The 22482-nt window shown below is 44.4% G+C and overlaps 1 long non-coding RNA gene across 1 annotated transcript; it reads right to left on the bottom strand.

Annotated features, from left to right (window-relative positions):
- Positions 1-11359: 11359 nt before the first annotated feature.
- Positions 11360-21259, bottom strand: LOC125710186 (uncharacterized). The gene is made up of 3 exons (XR_007382928.1): positions 20942-21259; positions 19645-19746; positions 11360-11406 (listed from the first exon to the last, which is right to left on the bottom strand). It is a non-coding gene; the product is annotated as an uncharacterized LOC125710186 (long non-coding RNA).
- Positions 21260-22482: the final 1223 nt, after the last annotated feature.

Here is a 22482-nt window from a genome sequence, read left to right as displayed (position 1 = left end):
GCCACAATTTAACTAGAACGAGGGAACTAATTAGTTTGGTAAAGCACCCTGACTCTACGTAGGTGAGGAGCTCCGTACTAAGTGCCTTTCGCTAATAACAAGTCCCTGCAATGTGAGGAGAATTAAGAGTGATCATTCCAAGATCATTCCAATGTGGGGCAATCTGGAGAAATTTGCACGCAACTTCCCTCACAATAAAGTATGCTGAGAGACGCACAATAAAAATTGTCGGCGGGGGGGAGCGTCAGATGGAAAACACAGGATGAATTGTGCCTGGTATTGATTCCAAATGGGACACAGCATTTTTTTTTTGGAATACTGCACGAAATAACAGTCGGGTCGCCACTCTATTCCAACCTTAAAACTAAAATCTCTGTCCATACCAGCAGCTGCAGATGTCCAGTGACCTAAGTGAAAGTGATCCACTAGGCTACAGACTGGATATGTAGTAAACCATGTCCACATCCTAATACATTGTGGGCACTAACTAATAAAATGTGACCACAATGTAACTAAAATAAGGGAACGAATTAATTCATCATAGCCATTGTAATGTCATTGCACAATGCATAACTCATGTGTTTGCGGTGATTCTGGTATAAACAAGCCTATTGCTTGTCATATAAAAGTATAGTACATGCAATTATGTACAGTACACAATAATTGGTAATGATAATAAACAACTATGTTACTGGTTAATGTATTCATTAATCTGTATTTCCATCATTATATAGGCTATACCATATAGCCTGGGTGTGTAGTCGGCTATACCATCTAGGTTTGTGTAAGTACCAAGGGTGCCGGAGGGGGGCATGAATACCATAACAAATTCAGGGGGCCCCACACTTTGTACCCAGCGCAGGGGGCCCCGGGATGTCTAGCGTCTGCCCTGGTTCGCGCTCTCTGATATTCACACAACAAATTCAACTAACCATGCATTTCTCAGAACGGATCCCCATTGCTAACTGCTGCTCAAGAATTAGCTAAAATCCAAACATAAACTTTACGCAGAATGGGCGGATTTTGAGGAGGACTGTCCCAGGACTTTGGCGACGTAAATAAGACAGAACATTGCTATAACTTCCTATTGCTTACACTACTGCCACGCAGAAGCAGATAGAATTTTTATGAAACTCATTTACAGGAATCAGTCCACCCCTTTAAATGGCAAACATATTTGGGGGCAAGGAAATGATATACATACAAAGCAATGGAGTTGATGATAGTCAAGTTCTGCTCATCTGTAAGTAGTAGGAGATGCTGGTGTTGAGGATGGTAAAATACCTTTTCAATGTGAAGAACTGTTTCCTCACGCTTAGCCACTTCTTGTGACATCAGTAATTCGAGCATCTGGATAATCTCCACAAAACTGAAATAGCGTCGCCCTACTTTTCTTTCCCTCCTGCGAAATGATTTCTTCTCTAATTGGTCACACAAGTCTGCCCGCGTTACTGACTAGCTAGTGCTGGGTGGAGCTCCTTCCTGAAGTTTAGCTTCATAGCCGCTAGTGAAGTTCCTTAGCGTATATATTTGTTTCTCGTTTGCAGAGAACCCTGAGAAAACCACTCAGAAGGAAGCAGCTTGTAAACCATCACTGCATCATCAAAAGCCATCATTACAACCCCAAATATATATCATCATAGTTAAAAACATCGAGATATGGAGTAATTTCATTCTCTTTAAAGACGTGAAGTCTTCTCACATTAGCTACTTTGAAGGTTCCTTGCTTGTCTAAACCCCTTATAATTCCATGGTCTTCTTCAATCCTCTCCAGCAAATTTGCACGGTGGGGAGGCAGCATCATCTCCATGCTGCGAAAAACACCAGTGATGTCATGCGTCTCCCACCCTGAAACATCTACCTGGAAGGGTCTGGGGACGATGCACATCTGGCAGGCACTTGGCCGAGCTCTCCAACAACATATCGCATCATCCTGGAAGAGAACTGTGGAATATACCCTGCAAAAAACACGACCCTTAACTACAGTGAGGTGCAGGATGTTGATGTTACTCGAGGTTGCCTTCCTTTCAAAAACTCGTAGGTTCTGCTCTGAATACGAGAAGAACTTAGTTTGAAAATGGCAATGAAAATGAATACATGAAGTCCTAAGCTGGCAATGAGGTACAATAGTCATTGTACCCTATTTAAACATGCAGTCATGATTGTACTTTACTGATAAAAATGTGGATTCACTTTGATTTTTTTCCATCTCTTTTTAATCAGGTTCCCAACATGTTTTCCACATCCCTGACTAATATGCTAATTGGTTTTCATCATGTTCCCTTCAGGTTGGGATTGTTTGTTGCTGAGAAAGTTTTAGGAGAAGGACAGTTGGTGTAGGATGATCATGAACCATCTGCCTCTGAGAATGTATGTTAGGGGAGGGTGCGGTATGGGAGATGTTCTTCAGCACCCTCAGAGGTAGCAAATGTTTAGAAAGATGTGAATACACAGCCGACCATCAGACGCTGACTCAGGACATGAACCCTGCCGAGGAACTTGAAAACGAACCCCTGATTGAGAATCAGTTCTCTGAAGGGCAAAAACACAAGATTCCTCGGATGTGGGTCTGTCTCCTTGGGGAGTATTGTCTACGTTTGATCAGTCAAGGTGCAGGATGCATTCCTGATGTTTTCTATGCCGCAGCTTTAAGATGTTTTCGAATTTAATTAGCCGGTGCACAGGGACCACACGGAAAACGGGCAGGAGCTCGTTTAGTCACGCCGCCGGAAGGCAACTTTTCCTTGACGATTCTGAAAGCGAGTTTCCCGGTTTCCGGGCATGAAGGTGGTTATATAGAAACTCAGTTTCTCTGAGTGCTGCTTCACCTAGAGGGCTTGCGATTAGAGGCCATCTGAAGGTTAACATTGTCGCTTGAAAAATGGCAAACGAGGCCACCTCATGGAAGGGCTTCTAACCTTCTGAAGAACGTGGGCTAGAAAAAACAACGACTGTTGTTATAACAACAATAATGATAACGATCATTGTTATAATATCTATAAATGTAGATCTTCCCAAAAATGCTTTTCAGAGCCTTCTTGGTAAACCTGACTTACCATGTCACACTGAGGAACTCGTACTTCGTCATTTCTTACAATAATTTCTCTTTGGTCCACTTTTATGGATTATTCACTGCCTTGGACCCATTGCCTTTGGGATAGGTGCTGGACCCCGGCCAGCTGTATAAGCTAAGTGGATATGGAAAATGGATGGATGGATGGATGGATGGATGGATGGATGGATGGACTGAATAAATTCTCATTGTCTTGTAGAGTTACAACCAATTAGCATGGTTTTAACAGTCGTGATGATAACAGTCATTACATGATTGCACTGGGGCCGTGTTGTTTTAATCTGTCATCTCTTTAGCACAACATACGGCAGTGATATCAGCACATTATTAATATTTCCATTTCTGTATTTCTTTCAATTATTGCACCTAAGTTATGGGACATCATGTCATAGGTGCTGTGGTGCAGCAGCTGACTGGCTGCTAACTAATTAAAATGTATAAAATTTCATATCAAAGGCACGTCTGACGCCGGGGGAGGGTTTCTCTTTGTGTTCACCATCAAAGCACAACAGGTGCCAGCAGGAATTAGTATAAAAGGCACTTAATTCTAAGGCTATCACAAGCATTTTTTTTTTTCATTTTTTGCCATTCCGTTCTTTGAATAACTAAACATGAGAGATGTAGTAGCAGGTTTTGCAGCCTTTTTGCTGCTGGGAAGCGACCTTATCTGCTCTGCAGAACTCCTGTGTTTGGCAGACCTCACTGGGGGGGTGTGAAGGATGCAGGCATCCCTGACAGTGGAGGATAAACAAGGCAGAGAGTAGATGGGACGTCTCAGAGGTGTCCGTCATCGTCTGCGGGAAAGAAGCATAGCAGGTTGGATGTGACCATCCTGTGTGTGTGTGGGGGGGGGGGGGGGGGGTGTCCTGGTGTCTGCCTGGCACCTAGATGCTACCCAATTTACACATTGCTTCATGTAGAAAACCATATTTGTTTATTTCAAGGACCCTTGACAATTGATTTTTTTTTTGGAGCATAGCTAAGTATTGACACATGGGGCCACTGTGTGATCCCTGTGGGGCATGTGTCCAGAAGGTTGCTGGTTTGAATCCCGTGGCCAGCAGACTAATCGTATTACTGTTGGTCCCTTGTGCATGGCCCTTCTCCCCAAAAACTGCTCCAGGGGTGCTGAAGAAATGTGTGACCCTACGCTTTGATGCCAAGCTCCACTTTCACCTGTATGTGTCTGAGTGTTTCATGTGAGAGCAAGGCAGTATATGCAGAAATATCTGACAAAATGTATCATAATCGTTTCTAAAATCGTATCAAATGTTCTAATTAAGTAGACTTCTCCTAGAACTGAGCTTAAAACTGGTGATCAGGGAAAGCAATTTTTTCTAAAACCAGCCACACAGCACCGACGCAGTACTGCGTTGGGTATCATTAGGGTTAATGTCTACATCGGCTTTACAAGGCCGACATGCAACGAGCCCTTAAATGGCTCCTTTTATGGACATCCGTGTCTATCGAGTGCCGTAGTACCTGTCAAACATCTCCAGTCTATCTTAGCCTTGCATGCCGCTCACCTTAGCTGCCATTTCCAAATCACAGAGAGACTTTTTGGATGATTAATGTTAAATTTCCCTGCCTCTCTGTACCTCTGCGATTCTAGCAATAGTCAGATTACAAACAAGAATATCACAGACTTTTTCTGGAGTCTAAAATTGAAAGCTGAATTCTGTGAAGCACTTTTATTTTATTTAGAAAACAGCAATAATTATAACGGCGACTGCTGCCGGCACAAGCTTCCAGTCGGACACCATGCCATCCGGTGGCTTTGTGTCACGTCGGTGTGACATGTACTTGTTTTGTTTAGCTTTGTGATGAAATGCGACTGAAACTCATGTCACACTTTGGAAAAGCAGCCAGTATGTGAAAAATGAATCAATGGAGGCTTTACACCTCGTCACACAAGTCTTTGGAACTCAGAACTCAGTATAATCCAGGCAATAGCTTCTCAACCGTTTGTGTGTGACCCACTCGTTCAGTTACATACCGATTACATATGTAGCCCGGAGCTGTTGTCATGTTGAACTCCACCTGCCATCCCTACCGCACCCCCACCACCCCCCCCCCCCCCCCCCCCCCCACACACACACACACATCCCACCCCCTTTAACACTGAATGCCGCTGTGGTCTGACTGTCATTTTTATTTTCTGGTGCTACTGCCGCACTTTGCATCAACAGTGTTTTACTCATATAGATACAATATGGTTGCAGGTTATTTATTGATAACTGAGTGCAATAATGAATAGTAACAACTATAATGAAGAGTAACAATTCACCAATCACCGATGGGGAACAATGTGGCCTTTCTGGGCTCTCTGGGCTCTCTGGACTCTCTGGACTCTCTGGACTCTCTGGACTAGCTATCACCAAATGCAGCATGGCTGTTCTGGTTATGTTAGCCTAGGCTATGTGATCACATGCCCAGGATAGTATTTAGATTAAAGGTATTTCCAGTCCGTACTTATTTGCAGTGTAACATTATTCACGGTTCGGTACAAACTTCAGCTTGGGGTTCGCTGTTCAGTGCCTTTTTGGTACAGCAGGGAAAACAGAACTTGTCTTCAAACTATCATTAAGACTGCAAATACAAGCACAATTTGGAAGATCTGCATTCTAAAGCAATGCATGTCTGAATACGTGTCATTCAGCGTGTCTGAATCTAAGAGATGCTTATTTGCACACTGTAAAAGCATTTATGTAAAATAAATAAGTACAATATTATAACAATCATAACAAACTAAACTGCGTGTTCTCTACTATTGAGTCTGGCTGCATATCTGTAGTGATAAATAGCCCTATTGCCTGTAGTTATTTTTCAGACCAGCCTGAATTCCCTAGCAAGATTAACTTAAATGCTGCAGGGAGACTTTACAGCAGCTGTCTCTGCCTGGCTTTGGTGGAACACACACTCAGCTGATGTCGTCTCAAATGAGATAGTATGTTGAATGTATTTCCACAGACAGACCTGGTCTTATCTAGTACTCTCTATCCAGTTAGAATGTACTTCACTGGGAAGCCTAAATGTTCCTAAACTGCTGATTATGAATGTCTGTATCCAACTCAGAGCCACAATTACCATAATGTTTTTGTGGTGAACATCTGCTGGTGAATTTAGGTTCCCCTCACATCAGTAAGTATATGAGTTCCTTTCATTGTGTGCCATACTGTAACATGATGTACCACACTGTACACGATAAATACAGGTGTCAAGAGCACAGAATCTCTTGGTCACTTTTGCCGTCACCACTTACGTTGTAGAGGACGATTCCTGTTAGTTGTGCTCATATGAAAAGGAGATGCCAATTTTGCATTATTGAAACTGTACAGCATCCTGCCCAAAGGCACCAGACCAGAGCCCCTTGGGGGACTCAAACTGACAACCTACCGGATGTAAGTACATGTCCTTAACTGCTATACTAACAGCGGACCTTTCTGTCCTTTTTTGCTCTCATGACTTTGCTTCTCCTTGTTCATTCGCTCTGGCCGTCCTTCTCGAGGACAGTGACAACGACAGTGACACTCAATTAAACATTAGATGCCTCCCAACGTATCTTGTCGATACTTCGCTTTCATTGTGATGACCGTGACTGGTGTGCTCAGAATGGCTTACTCCGTTTTTGTGTTTTCAGGAAAAGGGCAGGTTGACATTCATAATTGTGTTATTTATTGTGCATCTTAAAAATTATTTTAGTAAATATATTGTAACAGTAAAAAACAATTATGTTATTTTAAGGTTATTAAACTCATAATTGTATGTACTGTTTTTGTATATGTACTCTTCATCGGTAGCAAAATTGGCTACTTTCTTGATTCCCAGGATGATAAATCAAATCAAAGCAAAACTGAGTCGTGTGCTTCGGGGGCCCTGGGAGTGTCATTAAATATAATTTGGGATGGAATCATTAATGGTTGTTTGTTCTAGATGTTATTTGCTTTTATGGTTGCTATTTTTTGCTTGGATTCTTTGTATGGGAGACATATTTAGTTTCTCTTTCCTTCAGTTTTCCCTGCTGTAGTTGGCAGCTTATAACGTACGGTTTACCGGGCTGAGTACGAGTGAAATGTTGGGAGGGCTGAAGTAGTGCTTCCCAAACTGGTTCTCAGCCCCCCCTGTTTGTCATTTAGTCCTTTTCTCTACCAGTTGTTGCTAGTTATTTTTCAGTATCAGATAAGACAGTTTGCACCTTGTAAATGAATTGACAGTCCCTCCACTATTTAGTGCCTTAAATGGACTGGATTTCCATTCATGGTGTTTCCCTTCCTGTGTGACGTCATACACCATTACTTCATACTAGATAAATAGCTGGAAAATGGATAGATAGATGGACTGGTGGATCAACAACTTATGCCTAGAAAAATAAATGTTTCTTGCCATTTATATACCACATAAATGAATATCATGAACCTGAATGCTGGGATTTTTATTACTCAATAAGGATAGATGTTCATATTCGAAAAGGGGCTTCCCTTCATATTATTAGGGGTGAATTCCTATTGTTTTAATTTGTTATTGTTTAGAAGAGGCTGAGGGAATTTTTGGCTGCTGCTCCGAACTTGCAACCACCTGGTGCAGAGAAACACGCAGCTGTTCAGGCTGACAGTGGCCATTTACCAGAAGCGTGACCCTTTAAGCGTCATCGCCCGCTCAGCTGGGCCTCGCTGGCCTCTTATATTCCACCTACGTGGAATCCAGTGGTGGAATATCACTCAAGACCTCCATTCCAGCATCTGTCCATCCATCTGTGCTTAACAATCAGCTGCCCTGCTAAGTTATTTCGATCTGAAGCTTGTGCTGGAAAGCGTAGTGTAGGGCGAGGCAGAATATTCCAGAATGAGAACGTAGCACAATGTAAAAAGAATGCCATGCTGAGTACATGTATGTTCATAATTTCAAGGCCTCAGTGAGCAAAGACACTGGGATCAATGGAGAGACTGTCAGTCTGGGACAGCAGTTAGTGTTAAAGAAGATGGATGTGGTCATCTGGCTTTGCTCTGGTTTTAATAAGACCAGCCTCTGTGCAGCTTGCATGCCGCTGGTTGAGTTCCTGCAACCGACTGCAAGTTTTTACCGTCTCCCTCTCTCCCTCTCTCCGGTGCCCACGGGGAGGGAAACACCACACACGTCAGAAAGGTTGACCAATCAGAAGCAGGGAGGGTAGAGCCTACCATCCAATCAGGTAAACGGGCTGCAAGGTGCTGTTCTCAGGAAACGCCACACAGCACTACGAAAATAGTATATAATAAAAATAAAAATCTAAGGAGTGGATTTACATCCTGGAATGTCGGTTCTTTCCAAGAAGACCTAAGTTTTTTTTTTCTTTTGTGACCAGTATAAAAAGGGAAAGTCATTGAGGCCTGTAGACTATAAGGTTTGATGTAATGCCTTTTTGATCTCAATAAACCTCCCATGAAACACTAATAATTAATTAATAATGCATGAAGAGGGGCTTTTGAAAGTCGGGGCAGCATTTGGTCTCCATGTTTGAGGAGAATGGTGCATATCGAGATCCCCTCCATCCCTTTCATCTCGATCCCAGTAAAAGCAGCGGAGGGGCTCAGTCCTTCTGCCCTCCCCACCACTTCCTCTCTCACATTCCCAGCCCATTACGGCGCACTATCATACCCGAAACAAGATGCCTTTTTATACTGTCAACCTTTTCATCTGCCATGTAAATGAATTCTTAGCCGTTGTGCCTTCGGAGAGATCAAAGTGGGCACATTAACCTTTATGGGCCATACCCCTACTCCTCCTCTGAGCCGCTCCGGGGGGGCTGGGATGAGTGTGTGTGGGGGGGGGGGGCTTTTGGGGGTAGTAGGGTGGAGCTGGGGGCCTTGCATTGTTGTCAGTGGCTCCTCTCCAGAAGCCTGACCTCCATTAAATCCCTTGTAAGTACTGCTGGATTTTGGGTGGGGGGGGGGGGGGCAGGTTTAACAGGCATGTTTTCCTGGAGACAGGGTATAGTGCGTGCCAGAAGTTGGGGGGGGCAGCAGTGTTGTTGTCTTGGAGAGTCCCCCTCTCGTTAAGTATCCCATATCCCCGCACCTCTTCCAGCCCCCACGGGGTCTTATCCACCACACATCTGGATCAGGAAGCACCTTCCAAGGCGGGCAATTCGCCTTTGAAGACAGGACCCCCGGTCGGTCGCGTCTCAGTGGGGCCTGGGGACAGCGGTAACGATCGGTCAGATTAGAGCATGTGAAAGGGTGCCGCGTTCCATCTCCCTGTGTCTAACGTTACCAGGCAGAGACAGAGAGCTCTGGGCGAGTGGACAGCCTCTCCTATTACTCTCAGCCACACATTAATGTGCTTTCTTGTGGCTTAATGCATAAGTCATCTATTCCATGTTTACATTTGTTTCAGGTTCATAGCGTTAATTTCCCAGCTTCCATTTGCTTTTCCATTGAACATTTCCATTTCTTAAAAACAATGAAGTTAATATAATTATGTCATTGTATTATCAAAGCTTAGAAGGATTTAGGAAAATAATAGTACTGTTTACAATCTAATAATTTAAATTCTACAAAGAAGCACAATTGTAATGTTGAAGATTGTTGTAGTCATAAACTGAAGTACTTATCTCTGAAAAAAATGCATTCAGTTTTGTAAAATGTGCGTGTTTAATAAAAATGAAAGTGTCACATGAAAACATTTTGACTATGATGGTTAATTGGCACAATTGCTGAAAATCATTGTTGTGTGTGTGTGTGTGTGTGTGTGTGTTACTGAAACTAATAACCCACATAAACCAAATTCTAGGATTGGTGTTCTTGGGGGTGGGGGTTGCCATTGTTGGCTTATTCTTACATTTTCCCTACGTTGTCATATTAGACCAAGGATGCCCAACCTTTTTTAACTGAAGATCTGTTTTTCAAGTGGCCAGTGTGCCGAGATCTACCCGTTCAAATAGGGAGCCATAGCTATTACTCTTTTACTCTATTTTTACTCCAGCTATTGCCTTTCTACATAGTTAACATGCATACAGCAAATCCAGGTAATTCTCCAAATTGAAGAAGTGTAAATAAATGTCTTTCTCTACCTTAGTGGAACCGCTGGCACTGGGAAGATGCAGCTTTGTAAAAACTGACTGCTGTGCTGCTGACTGACTTTTCAGTTCTGGCACTTTTCGGCTGCGTGTGGCTGTTTTAGCAGGGAACTCGGTCTCGTAGCTTTCGTGCATCGTTCTGAAATGCCGCTCCAAATCGCCCTTCTCCGGTAAAGCCACGCTCACATTGCATACAAGACATACGGACTTTGAATTTGAATAAACAAAAAAAATTATCCTCTTCCCACTCTGAATGAAAATGATACGTTTTTGGTCTTCTGACATGTTAACGTGCTAAATGTTTACAGTACACGATTAGCTGCACACTGAAAAATGGGCACATGCCATTGCATGGATGCTTGCAAGTTGCAACGCATTTCACGATCGATTGAGAATTATTCCGAGATCGACTGGTCGATTGCGATCGACTGTTTGGGCACCCCTGTATTAGACAGTCATTCACCCCACTGCCCAATCACAGATCGCGGTGTGAGACACTGAGCAAGACCCTTAACCGTTAACTGATTGCCTGGTCGTGCTTTCTCACTTGTACGTCATTTCAGATAAAACACATTTAAAACTTTCCTGTGACTGTCCGATCGCTGCTACAAGCCCCAGACTGTTGACTGACGTGTGCTGGAAACAGAGGCCTTATGGTGACGTGGGGGCTAAAGGTCCTGCCCCAGTGACACACTGCTCACACTCCAGTCTGTTGGCACACATTCCTATGCATTCCTATGCAAGTAAGTTATCGTGTCGTGGTTCCTGGGTATATCTGAGAAGGAGGATTGTAGCTTTGAAAGCAGCCTACCTTTGGATCCATGGTAAAAATCTATTTCTTGGCATGGAGATCTGTTCTCCTCATCTTTCAGGACTTTGAAATTAAATATAGAAACTGGGACATCTGATGGAAAAACAAAGAGGCTTCCTGTTGGCAGAAGTACACAGATGATTTTATGTAGTGCTACTTCTGCTGACTTGGGTAATATAATTCCATTTGGAAAACCAACAATGCAAAACAGATTTCCACACACAAGATGACTTTGAAAAATTCCTTGTTATGTTTTTATGTTATTATTTGGAAGGGCTCAGGGGTCGGTATTGACTTAGATTAGCTTTAGTCCTGTGAGAGTCAACTGAAGGCCTGGGAACTCTGGATTCGTCATCCTTTCTGTCTGTGTACCTTAATTTATGTAGAAACAGGCAAACTTTTCGTATGTAATACACTCCATCCGTGCATCTTCTGTATCCAGTCATCCAAAACAGGGATTTGGAGAGCCTGGAGGAAGGGAACAAGGTAGAGGTCACCCTGGAAAATTAAATGCGTAATTTGCACTAATTCATTTGAATTCTTCTGTTTCTCCTTTAAGAGAGTGAGTCATTTATCCAGCAATCCTGGAGCATTTCAGTGAGCTTTGAACCAACAACCTTCTGATCACAACCACAGAGGCTAGTCCCAGAGCCATAATGCTGCTCCAACATACTGCCCTATGAAAGCAAAACAGTCACTATGCTGACAGCCTGAGAAATAGGGCGTCAAAGGCTTGTCGACGATCCACCCAAATGTGATGTAGGTTGGTAAATGAGTGTTTTCTACAAATCCAAGCACAGCTGAAGTAAGATATTTTGATATGGTAAAACAGAGACCAACATATCTGTCATAGCGTAACATTTTGATAAAATATGCAGTTGCAGTGTTTTGCCTTTGTATGGCAGGACATCCCAGCTTATGACTATTGTTCCTGTCTTTCTGCAAAAAAGTTTAACAGTCTGTATTTGTTACTGGAATCTTCTTTATATAACTTGAGTCTTCCTTATATAACTGGAGTTTTCTTTACATATTTAGAGTTTTCTTTATATAACTTGAGTCTTCCTTATATAAATGGAGTTTTCTTTACATATTTAGAGTTTTCTTTATATAAATCGAGTCTTCCTTATGTAACTGGAGTTTACTTTATATGTTAGACTGTTTCGTGTCTTGTGTCACTCAGGACCTCCTGATAATGTTTCCCAATGAAACTTGCGGAGAGGAGATCCTGGCTACTGATGCAGCTTAGAACTTGACTCCACGCGAGCCGGCCACCTTTTCTGAGGTCACAATGGGAACAGACGCTGGTGTGTAAAGCACCGTGAGAGAACAGCCCCCGGTTGCCCCGAGCCGCGGTTCCGCAGACAACGGGATGGCACTCCGCATGGGGGCAATGAAAAAGCCGAAAATCTGCGGCCCAGGATAAATGCCCACAGGTCCCTGAGGTGATTTGTCTCTGCGTGTCCCTTTCTACAGATGTTAGTACCCCCCCCCCCTTTTTTAAAAGTAAAGACCTCAGGTTCTTTGGTAGCACTTTGATATCCTGCTCGAATTCAATATGTGGAATAGAAAGTCACTCAGTGACTTGGAGCACATCGCCGCCTTTGAAGTCTGATCCAATTTTTGCTGCCCGCCATTTGATGTTGAAAGGATGAAATGAAGAAAACGTACAGTTTTTCTGCCAGGAACTCTGCAGAGCATATGTAAGATTAAAAAAAAAGAGAGAAAGCCAAATCCTTTGGTGGATGTACTTAAAATTTTTAAGCAGATTAATATTTTCCTATAGCCCCCTTTTTTATCCGCAGATAAAAATTGAAAATGAGAGGATGTGTGTATGTGTTGGCATCTTCTCCTCGAGAGCTGCACCAATACGGAGAAGATACCTAAGAATCTATATGCTCCGTAGTGTCAGTGACTGAATGTGAACTATTAATAATGTCATTCCCCTTTGACTGTGCCTCGCATGAGCTCAGTGGTGCTACACTGTGCTGCCAGAAGCGTTTACCTGCAGTCGTTTGCCCTCGACTGTCAGACAAAATGGGGTTTAAAGATAATTGCCATGGAGATGTGACTGGGGGGGGTCAGGGGGGGTGGTGCATCTGGACCCGTACATGCAAAGAGAAAACATACAGAGATGGGATGAGATGAGTAATTACAGGAAACGCCACCGCGTAAAGAAGGGAATCCCACTGAAAAACATTCCGCATGATGATTTAATCATTTATCGCGGGCTTCTCTTCAAGGCCGCTGAGGACTCATTGATCTCCTGGAATAGGTGGTTTTCCACACCCCTGATGGTGTCTTAATGTGGCACCAGTGACTCAGAGTCCTGATCCCCATCTTCCCCCGGCCTGTCATTAAAAACACACAGCCTGGGACACCCTGGGTGGCCCGCACCATAGTGCCGGTACGAAAACGTGTGCGGTCTGATGTGTCACATTCGCTTTGTGCTTTTGCCCGGGGTGATGGATCATATTAACATAGCGATATGCATAGTAATATACACAGAGGTGGGGAGGGGGGGGGGGGGGCGTGTCTACTGTCACTGCAGGTGTCACTGCAGGAATGTAGGGGCAGTGAGGCAGAGGGGCAGAGCTGAGGAGGAGAGGGGGAGGAGGCGCAAAGACATGTAAATAATACAGAGAAGAGCCCAGCAGCTGATGTAGAGGGGGCCTGAAAGAGCAACTGTTTAAGAAGGTATTAAAATCAGGCGATAACATCTCAGCAGGACATCCATCCAACCTCTAAACTCTGGTCAAGGTTGGGGGGAGGTGCTGATGTCCCAGGAAACACAGGGCTTAAGGCTGGACCCTGGCTGGGGTGTCAGTCCATCACAGGGCACACGCCCAGTCATAAGCTCTAGGCAATTTTGAGTTTACAATTAGCTTAAATAACTCATCCATCCATTTTCACCAACCACTTTTCCATTAATTGCACATCTTTTGATGGAATGAGGAAGTCTGTAGGACCCAAGGGCACATGCAAACTCCACACACAGAGCAGAGGCGAGATTCGAACCCCCAACCTGGCAGGCGTGAGGCAACAGTGCTCATTAACCAAACAATTCTTTTAAATTATTTAGCTTATTTGATGACAGACTGATCTGTACTGCATGGAACTGTTGCCTTTATTACCATCTACCCAAGTTCCAGCTGCTTGTAGGCCTACGGGGCCAGAGGTGTATCTGAATAGGGTGCTCAGTCACCACAGCTGAACACACACACACACACGGATTAGCTTTCCATATCTTTGGGGGGTCTCTCTATTAATTTCTATGGCCTTATTCCAATAGCAACAACCTTAACCCCTACGCAGCCCTAACCATAATGTTACATCGCTAAAGAAATTGTAATTTTTTATTTTTTTTTTATCGCTGTCACAGATTTTTATAAAATTGGGTTAATCCTTGCAGTGACCAAAAAAGTAGTCCCCACAATGTCAAAATAATTGTTTTTTATCACATTAACCTGCTAAATAACTGTCTTTGAATCATGGGAGGAAACCCTAGGAATGCCAGGGGAACTGGGGAACTCCAAACACACACAGCTTTACCTCCATCCCTCCATCCATTTTATCATTCTACAACTACCTTAATCATTCATATAATCTCAAGGTTCTTTTCGTTCAAAAATATAGAAATGTGAACTGCTGGTGTTTGAAAGTATTCGACACATGCTATTGGCTTACGGCAAGAAGCAACGATCAGAATAACAAGGCAGCCGGAGGCGGGATTATTCTGCCGCAGCCAATCACTGATTGAATCATCCGGCTTCTCACTGGTTGACTCAGTCCCCATTGAGTAAAACCAGGCATTGAGTCACATTGTAAAGTAATTCTACCAACTGTGGACTTCAAAGTCATGTTTCTCCCATCACTGCAACGGCATGAAAAGAGGCTTTTACTACACAAGACAAAAGCCGGCATCCTTTTGGTCTTAAACCCCTTTCACCTGAGATTTTTATCAGTCCATCCTAGTTTATTCCCATTCCTCAGGATATATTTTCAGAACAACAACGTGTGACAAATTCTGACAACGGATCCTTGCATCAGCATGACAGTAAATCCAAAAACCTTGAGAAGTAGAAAAGCCGATCTTGGAAGGCTGACGGTGACCTTCTGGGATTGATCAGGTTCCCTCTCGGCTTCCAGCTCTGTTGCCATGGTGAAGGTTTTCTGTGGCTCCTGCTCCTTCCAGGAAGCTGCATTTGAATATTTAGGGGCCGCAGTGGCTCGGCTGCCTGAGGCGCACTTTGATCTGGGCTCCAGCGGGGCCCGATCCGTCCTGGGGCCGGGAAAGTCCCATGAACACTCGCGCCATAGGCTCCGTCCTACATTCTCATCCCCGCTGTCCCCACCTCCCACAGGGTGTCGGTCACGTTCAGGGTCTAAGGCGCGGTCACGATGTTCCGAGACACACGTGCCCCTTGCGGTGCATCCAGGGAGATGTCTGCCCTGACTTGACCCTAAACCCAGCCGGAGGACAAGAAAAGTCTCCAACTACATGATAGATGTGAAGGTTCTTCTGTCTACCCTGAGCCAGCTGTGAGCTGGGGAAAGAGGGAGCAATGAGATATGAGATGATTCTGATCTGCATTTGGACGATTCTGGCAAAGGGTGTAGGTTTGGCTTCAGCAGTGGGACCAAATCAGCCCATTTCCCTACCGTCCATTCACAGACCTACACCCTTGAATCATGGCCAATCTTCCATCTTTAAGCAAATTAGCCCAGCACTGTGTTTTGCTGCAGCCAGCTTAAAACACAGCTTATTGACTTTCACGTTTCCGCTTCCCCGCGGTCCGTGGGTTACCTGTCAGGTCCAACATCCAGCATTATACAGAGAGCACGTTCCATTCAGTCACTCATGCCATAGGGAGCTACAGATGGAAAGCTTCATTTTGGCTTAGATCGCGGTGTGACAAATCTTTGTCAGCTACGCCACATAACATAAAGTATAAGTGGGTAACCCTCTGCAGTAAGTCCATTAGGGACACAATCAGAGGGCAGTCACACACTCCCCCTGGTGTAAACAGGACCCGGGTAGGGGATCAGGCAGCTCTGACTTTATGATCTCCAAAGGATCAGCTACTTATGCATTACGGATGCAGTCAACAAAGATGTCAGCAGCAAGGCAGCATTCAAGAGGGACGTCTCACGGCCAGGTTCATGGTCTTGGTTGGTTTCTACCAGCCCAGCCTATCGATAGACAAAGTCATCATTACAGAAGTCGGCCACGCCCACCTGAAGAATCCGTCACTGTGAAACCCACATTCTCCTGCGCACCTTGCAAATTACGTTGCCATGGCGATGGGCAGAATCCCCATCCTTGGGGCCCGGTCCCATTTCACAGACGGCAAACTGCCCATTTGCCCCCCCCAGTGCTCAGTGATGCTCCCTAATCCCTGGCTTTTTGCGTGTCTGCCCTCTCCATTCACCCAGATCCCAAAACACAATTTGGTTATGCACTGCAAATTACAGTGAGAGAGATTCGAGATGGATAGACAGATGACGGAAAACGCAGTCCACCCCAGCCACCATAATCCTCTTAACGTCAGACAGGAGAGCTAACAGGATATGACTCCAGACTACTCATCCACACTGACAGCGCTAAAATTCAACCCGTAAAATCTCCACTAAATGTTTCCTCAGGTGACGTTTTTTCCCTTTGGTCTGTTTGATCGAGGCCACATTTGAATAAGAAGCCTCATTGCATTCGCTAGGACAGTCTTTAGTTTCCCTTTCGCTTACAAACATCTCGTAGAAAGTGCAAGCTAAACATAATCTGACTTAAAATCCTTTTACTGCATTTGCAGTTTGCGGCAGGACATGACAGCGCAGTGCGACAGATTACAGTGACATGAGAGATACTTACCGTTCTGCTGTGCTGGCAGTAATAGAGCTAAAAAAATCACTCTCTATGTTATTGTGCAAGATTATCAACTACATATGCATCAGCTGTTCAGTATCCATTATATTGTTTCATTTTAATAGTTAATTTTGACCAAATTAGGTATGCTAATTAGGAGTAGTATCGGTTTACAGAATTAATTATGGTATTCCAATTAGGGAAAAATGCACATATAAAAAAACACTGCACCACATTGTCAGTCATCCCCTTCAAAAAATAAATATGAATAATTTAACATTATTGATAAACATTTGGGGGCGGCATGGTGGTGCAGTGGTTAGCACTGTTGCCTCACAGCTCTGGGACCCGGGTTCGAGTCTCCGCTTGGGTTACATGTGTGTGGAGTTTGCATGTTCTCCCCATGTCGTCGTGGGGTTTCCTCCGGGTACTCCGGTTTCCCCCCACAGTCCAAAGACATGCTGAAGCTAATTGGAGTTGCTAAATTGCCCGTAGGTCTGCATGTGTGAGTGAATGGTGTGTGAGTGTGCCCTGCGATGGGCTGGTCCCCATCCTGGGCTGTTCCCTGCCTCATGCCCATTGCTTCCAGGATAGGCTCTGGACCCCCCGCCACCCAGTAGGATAAGCAGTTTGGAAAATGGATGGATGGATAAACATGTCCGAGTTTTTCCTGAGTCCTGTGGATTAATGAGCGATTGGGGAACCCCCCCCCCGTAATATGACTGGAGATGGCACTGATCTACAAAGCTTCCACCTAAAAGCGCCCAAGCCCCCCCACCCCAAAAGTAATGAGCGTTGCTGCATGGATTCCCCAGCCTCGAATCGCCACGGGAACGGAGGGGGCCATGCGCATTCTTCCAGAATCAGAAGGGGCCCCTGCCGTCAGCAGAGATGATTGATTTCAGTGTAGAAAATGGCTGTTAAGTAGCGACATCCTCCGTCTGTGGTTAGTGTAAAACATGTGCAGGGGCTGCCCTTTGGAGTGTAATCTGCAGGACCTGGGGAATTTACTAATTCAAAGCAAATGGCCCAACATTTATGGACAAGAAAGACATTAGTAATCAATCTCAGGGTCACTGAAATGCTGTGGTAGCTGTGACCCCTCGCAGATGAGAGTGTGTGTCTGTGTCGCGTGGGGTTTCATTGTGGCGTCTTTCCCACCGATGCTCCTTTTAATGCAGCCACTGAGTCTCGAGTTCCAGAACTCAGCAATAGATCCGGAATGATAATAACCAAGTTGCATGTCACTGGGTTTTTGTGAAAAGGATAAGTTCATTGGGCCCCCAAAGTTGCCGGACTTTTTCATCTGGCTTTGCGTGGATATTTTTTGTGCGCATGCTGTGGAGAGACAGACTTACTCGTTGAAACATCAAAGCGGCCTGCTGATGACTCTTCTCTCCGATCCCTGCCTTTTGGGCACCCCTTCACCCCCCCTCTCCCCCCCGCAGCAGGGGAGACGTCAGGTGGTCCTGCTACGACGTCCGTGAGAGACACAGCATGGCTCTCATTTATTCAGCCGAGTCCCTTTAGCTCTTCTTTTATGTTATTTACGTGGAGTGCTCAGACTTTCAACGGATTTAAAATTCGGTATTTAAAGCTGACGTCAGCGGCCTTTGAAAAACCGAAGGAACCCGCTACCTTTAAAAGAATTCAGCCTTTTTATGTCGTGGAGCAGATTCTCTCGGTGTGCATGACTACGGCTATTAATAACGGGCTTAAAAGCGAAACACACCGAACAGCACAGGCCATCTGTCTGGGGCACTTCTGGGCCGCCTGCAAGAGCAGAGCCCAGCCGCGCCGCGTGTGTGTTACAGCCTGACCTTTGACCCCCTCCGTCTGGCCCCGCTTGGAGCTCACTAGGCCCAGCAGGGGCGGGATCATGCCTGGTGGGGGCGGCGGCCTGGATCAAACGGTGCCTTTTTCCCAAGCTGGATTGGAGGTGGAGAACCTTGGCCTGTCCTCAGATCAGGCTGTGTGAGGTTAACGGGTCTGGGCAGCCTCCCCTCCCCCCCCGCCACCCCATGTTCACTGCATTCACAGTGCAGCTGCTCACGTCTAAGACAGCTTCTAACCAGCACAGGGACCCCCGCACCCCCTTAGGGCCACATCCCTGACACCAAAAGGGCCTTTTTGTGTTTCACACTGAATTAGGGATTTAGTGTGACATTCAGGAGCGCAGTAGGGGCATGGTAGATACAGGGGGCCCTTGAATACATAAAATCATATGTAAAATTAGGTGGAGGAGCCCCAAGCGGACATTTTTGAAGGAGGGCCAGAATTTATATCATTAAATCTGGACTTGAAACTTTGACCCAACAAATGACAGTCTGTCCAACACACCCAGTGTATGCGATTGAGAGAAACATGTCACGTACGTAAAGGTAATGGCAAAGTGATTTTTGACAACCATTTATAAATAATTTATGATATTTGTATAACTGGTCTAAGATGACACAAGAGAGTCTGACATGATACCTGATATATATTTGTGTATACCTATTTCATGAATGTTAAAATATTTGTTGCGGACATGGGTAGCACTGTCGCTCAGTGGTCAGTACAGAAGTCTTACACTGTAGCCTCACTCACAGAGTAGTTTCACATTGTAGCCTCACTCACAGAGTAGCCTCATACTGTAGCCTCACTCACACAGTAGTTTCACATTGCAGCCTCACTCACACTGTAGCCTCACTCACACTGTAGTCTCACACTGTAGTCTCACACTGTAGCCTCACTCACACAGTAGTTTCACATTGTAGCCTCACTCACACTGTAGCCTCACTCACACTGTAGTCTCACACTGTAGCTTCACTCACACTGTAGCCTCACACTGTAGCTTCACTTACCCAGTAGCCTGACTCCTCCAGGGGTGGGACTTGATTCCTCCCACAATCTGCAAACTTGTAGTTAGGTGACTTTGTGTCTCTTCCCAGGCTCCTGAAGACCCTCTCATACATAAAGAGTTAAAGAATTATGGAACATAGATGGGTTAATCTACAAACTTCAGAATTTAAAAAAATACTACAATAAAATAAAGCGTATGTTATTGTGTAGATATAGATATGTTCAAATTAAGTAATTTCTTCATCTGATTTAACATTTTTTTTACCCTTTTCCCCAAATAGGCAGTCAAAAAACTAATTTCCATAAGTTTTAAGATCAAATAACAGAAAACTAGATAAAGTGCTTTCAAATCTTTCAACTTTATTGCACATAGTCTAAAATAAACAATGAGGTTTTGTTATTTTTTGCTCAATTTTTTTTATTAGTTTTTTTTATTTATTTTTCCTCACCTCCTGAACTCCAGATTTGATTCAATATTTTTTTGTTTGATACATGAATAAATAGTGATATGATAAAAGTGACTATCTAAAAAGAGGCAGTGCAGACGATGAAATTATATAATTTGTCTGTCCTCAAACTAATTTTAAAAGGTATAGAAAATGAATGCCGGACGATAATGAATGCATGAGAATGACCTGGATGGACATTATTTTTGAGCGTTGCTTTTTGTTTTGCATTTTTTGATGCATGAACATTCAGAACTTTATGGCTTAAATGAACAAAAAAAACACCAGTTCTACACAGATATGAATCACACTCTGATTCCCGAGAGGAACCCTCAAAGTGAGATGCGATGGACGGACCCCGCAGCCTCGATCCCAATCCTTGTTTAAGGCTGTCGAGAACAATTATAGATGATTGTGGGCTTTGATGCAATTTCAGGGGAATTTAAAATTTGCTAATCATGGCAGCTTTCAGACATCGTTAGCAGCGGAATGTCTGCTGCTGGTATCTCCCCCAGATCACAGTCGCTCACGATAAATAGTGTCATGAATCCTTAGTTGTAGATGAGGTGATTGGGGTTTATCTGCCATTAATCAGCTTCACAATTTAGCAGGGACTTATACCAAATGCAAACTGCAGTCCAAATCTACCTGTCATATATTAAAATCTGCTTTTATGAAAATTCCAAGCATACAATGTTTGCTCGGATTCCTTTTCTTTTATCTGTAATTTGAACAGATTTTTCTGCTGAATATAGTCATCGATTAATTGTAATAAATAGCTCTTTAGGGTGCTTAGAGGTGGCCAGTTTTGTTTGGTAGTGTGGATTAGCAAGTAGCCCCTCCCCCCACCTACCTCACACCTTTAGTATTGAGGGTTTGAATCCTGCTAGGCTCCCCACCAGAATAAGTGGTTAGAAGATGGGGGGCGGGCACAACGTGAGCCCGGGCGTGGTGATTGGCCTCTTTGTTTCCAGACAATAATGCAATCAAAGCTACCTGTGCCAGCCCCCGCAGCCCAGCCCCGCCCCGCGCTCCCCAGCCCTCCTCTTCGACATGTGCTTACCCTCTTTATCGGTAGCTTTCATGTCAGGATGTCTGCCTTCACGGTGAATAATTGATGCGGTTTATCAAAGCGGAGCAAAGACGCACGCTTCATCAGGCTCTCTTCAGCCCTTTGATCAAAAAAAAAAAAAAAAAATTATGCTGTGACTTCTGATATTATCAGCATCTGCCTGCATTCAACGCGAAATCACTTTGAATTAAAAATTAATGACTCGCCGTTGCTCTTCTGGCTGCGCGCTCTCGGCCCCTTGTGCGGCGAGAGCGCCGCGTTGCCGCGGGAAGGGAGAGAAGGGAAGAAGGGGAAACTCGGATAAACAGCCGCTTTTCCTGCTCGCCGTGGCTGTAAACAGAAGGAGTCTTTTCTGGAATTACGGAGTTCTGTGTATTTTAGAAGCGGGGGGGGGCTCAAAGATTTAAAAACCTATGAGGGAAATGCAGGATGCTACCAGGAACAAGCAGAAGCTTTTTAAATAGGAGAACGAAATTTTGTTGTGTGGAGTATGAAGGAAACTTTCTCAATCCCTGACCGCCCTTTGGAAATTAAAGCCAGGCTTCCAACAGAAGGTCAATAACTCTAACGAGGCCTGTTTACTACTCTATCTCAGCATTGCATCATCGCTCTGAGCTGAATGATTAACATTTTCTAATGAAAGCAATATGGCATTTTGTCACTATATGGAGCTCCTCCAGTGGCCTGGCGCAAACAGGCGGTTCCCCTTCCCTCGATCACGGTCCACTAATGCTGCTGGAAGGTGCGGGTGAATGACTTAGGAAGGGATTCCCACAGTGTGACCCTCCCCCATACCGCCCCTTAAAAACACTCATCTCTCAGAGGTGAGTAACAGTCCTCTCAGTTGCTCTCAGCCAACTAGCAGCAGCTGAGCATTAAATAAACTGAGGACCTTCACCATTTCAGACCAGGTTACGAGGATAATTAGCCAGCATGTTTTCCTCTGCAGATTAGGGCTTGGTGCCTATGATTGGAAGGACACTGGTCCAAACCCCATGGTCGGATGAGTGATTTCACCGTTGAGGCGTCATGCCAGGACCTTAACCCCAATTGAGGATCTGGCTTTTTAAATTATATGTTGCTTTGGTTTCAAAACATCTGCTTGGTTAATATAAATGTCAGGGATGGGAATAGGTCAGTTGTTGGTGAGTCCAAGTCAAGTTTCAAGTCAAAACATTGCAAGTCTGAGTCAAGTCTCAAGTCATGTGCCCTCAAGTCCAAGTCAAGTCCAAGTCTTTCCATTATTTTTGCTGTTTAATCACAAGTCATCAAATTTGTGTCTTAGGTCCAAGTCTAGAGTCATGTAACTTGAGGCTCTACTT

The sequence above is a fragment of the Brienomyrus brachyistius genome, chromosome 16 (genome assembly GCF_023856365.1).
Source record: "Brienomyrus brachyistius isolate T26 chromosome 16, BBRACH_0.4, whole genome shotgun sequence".
In the NCBI taxonomy this organism is placed as follows: domain Eukaryota; kingdom Metazoa; phylum Chordata; class Actinopteri; order Osteoglossiformes; family Mormyridae; genus Brienomyrus; species Brienomyrus brachyistius.
This window is presented reverse-complemented; position numbering and strand designations above follow the sequence as displayed.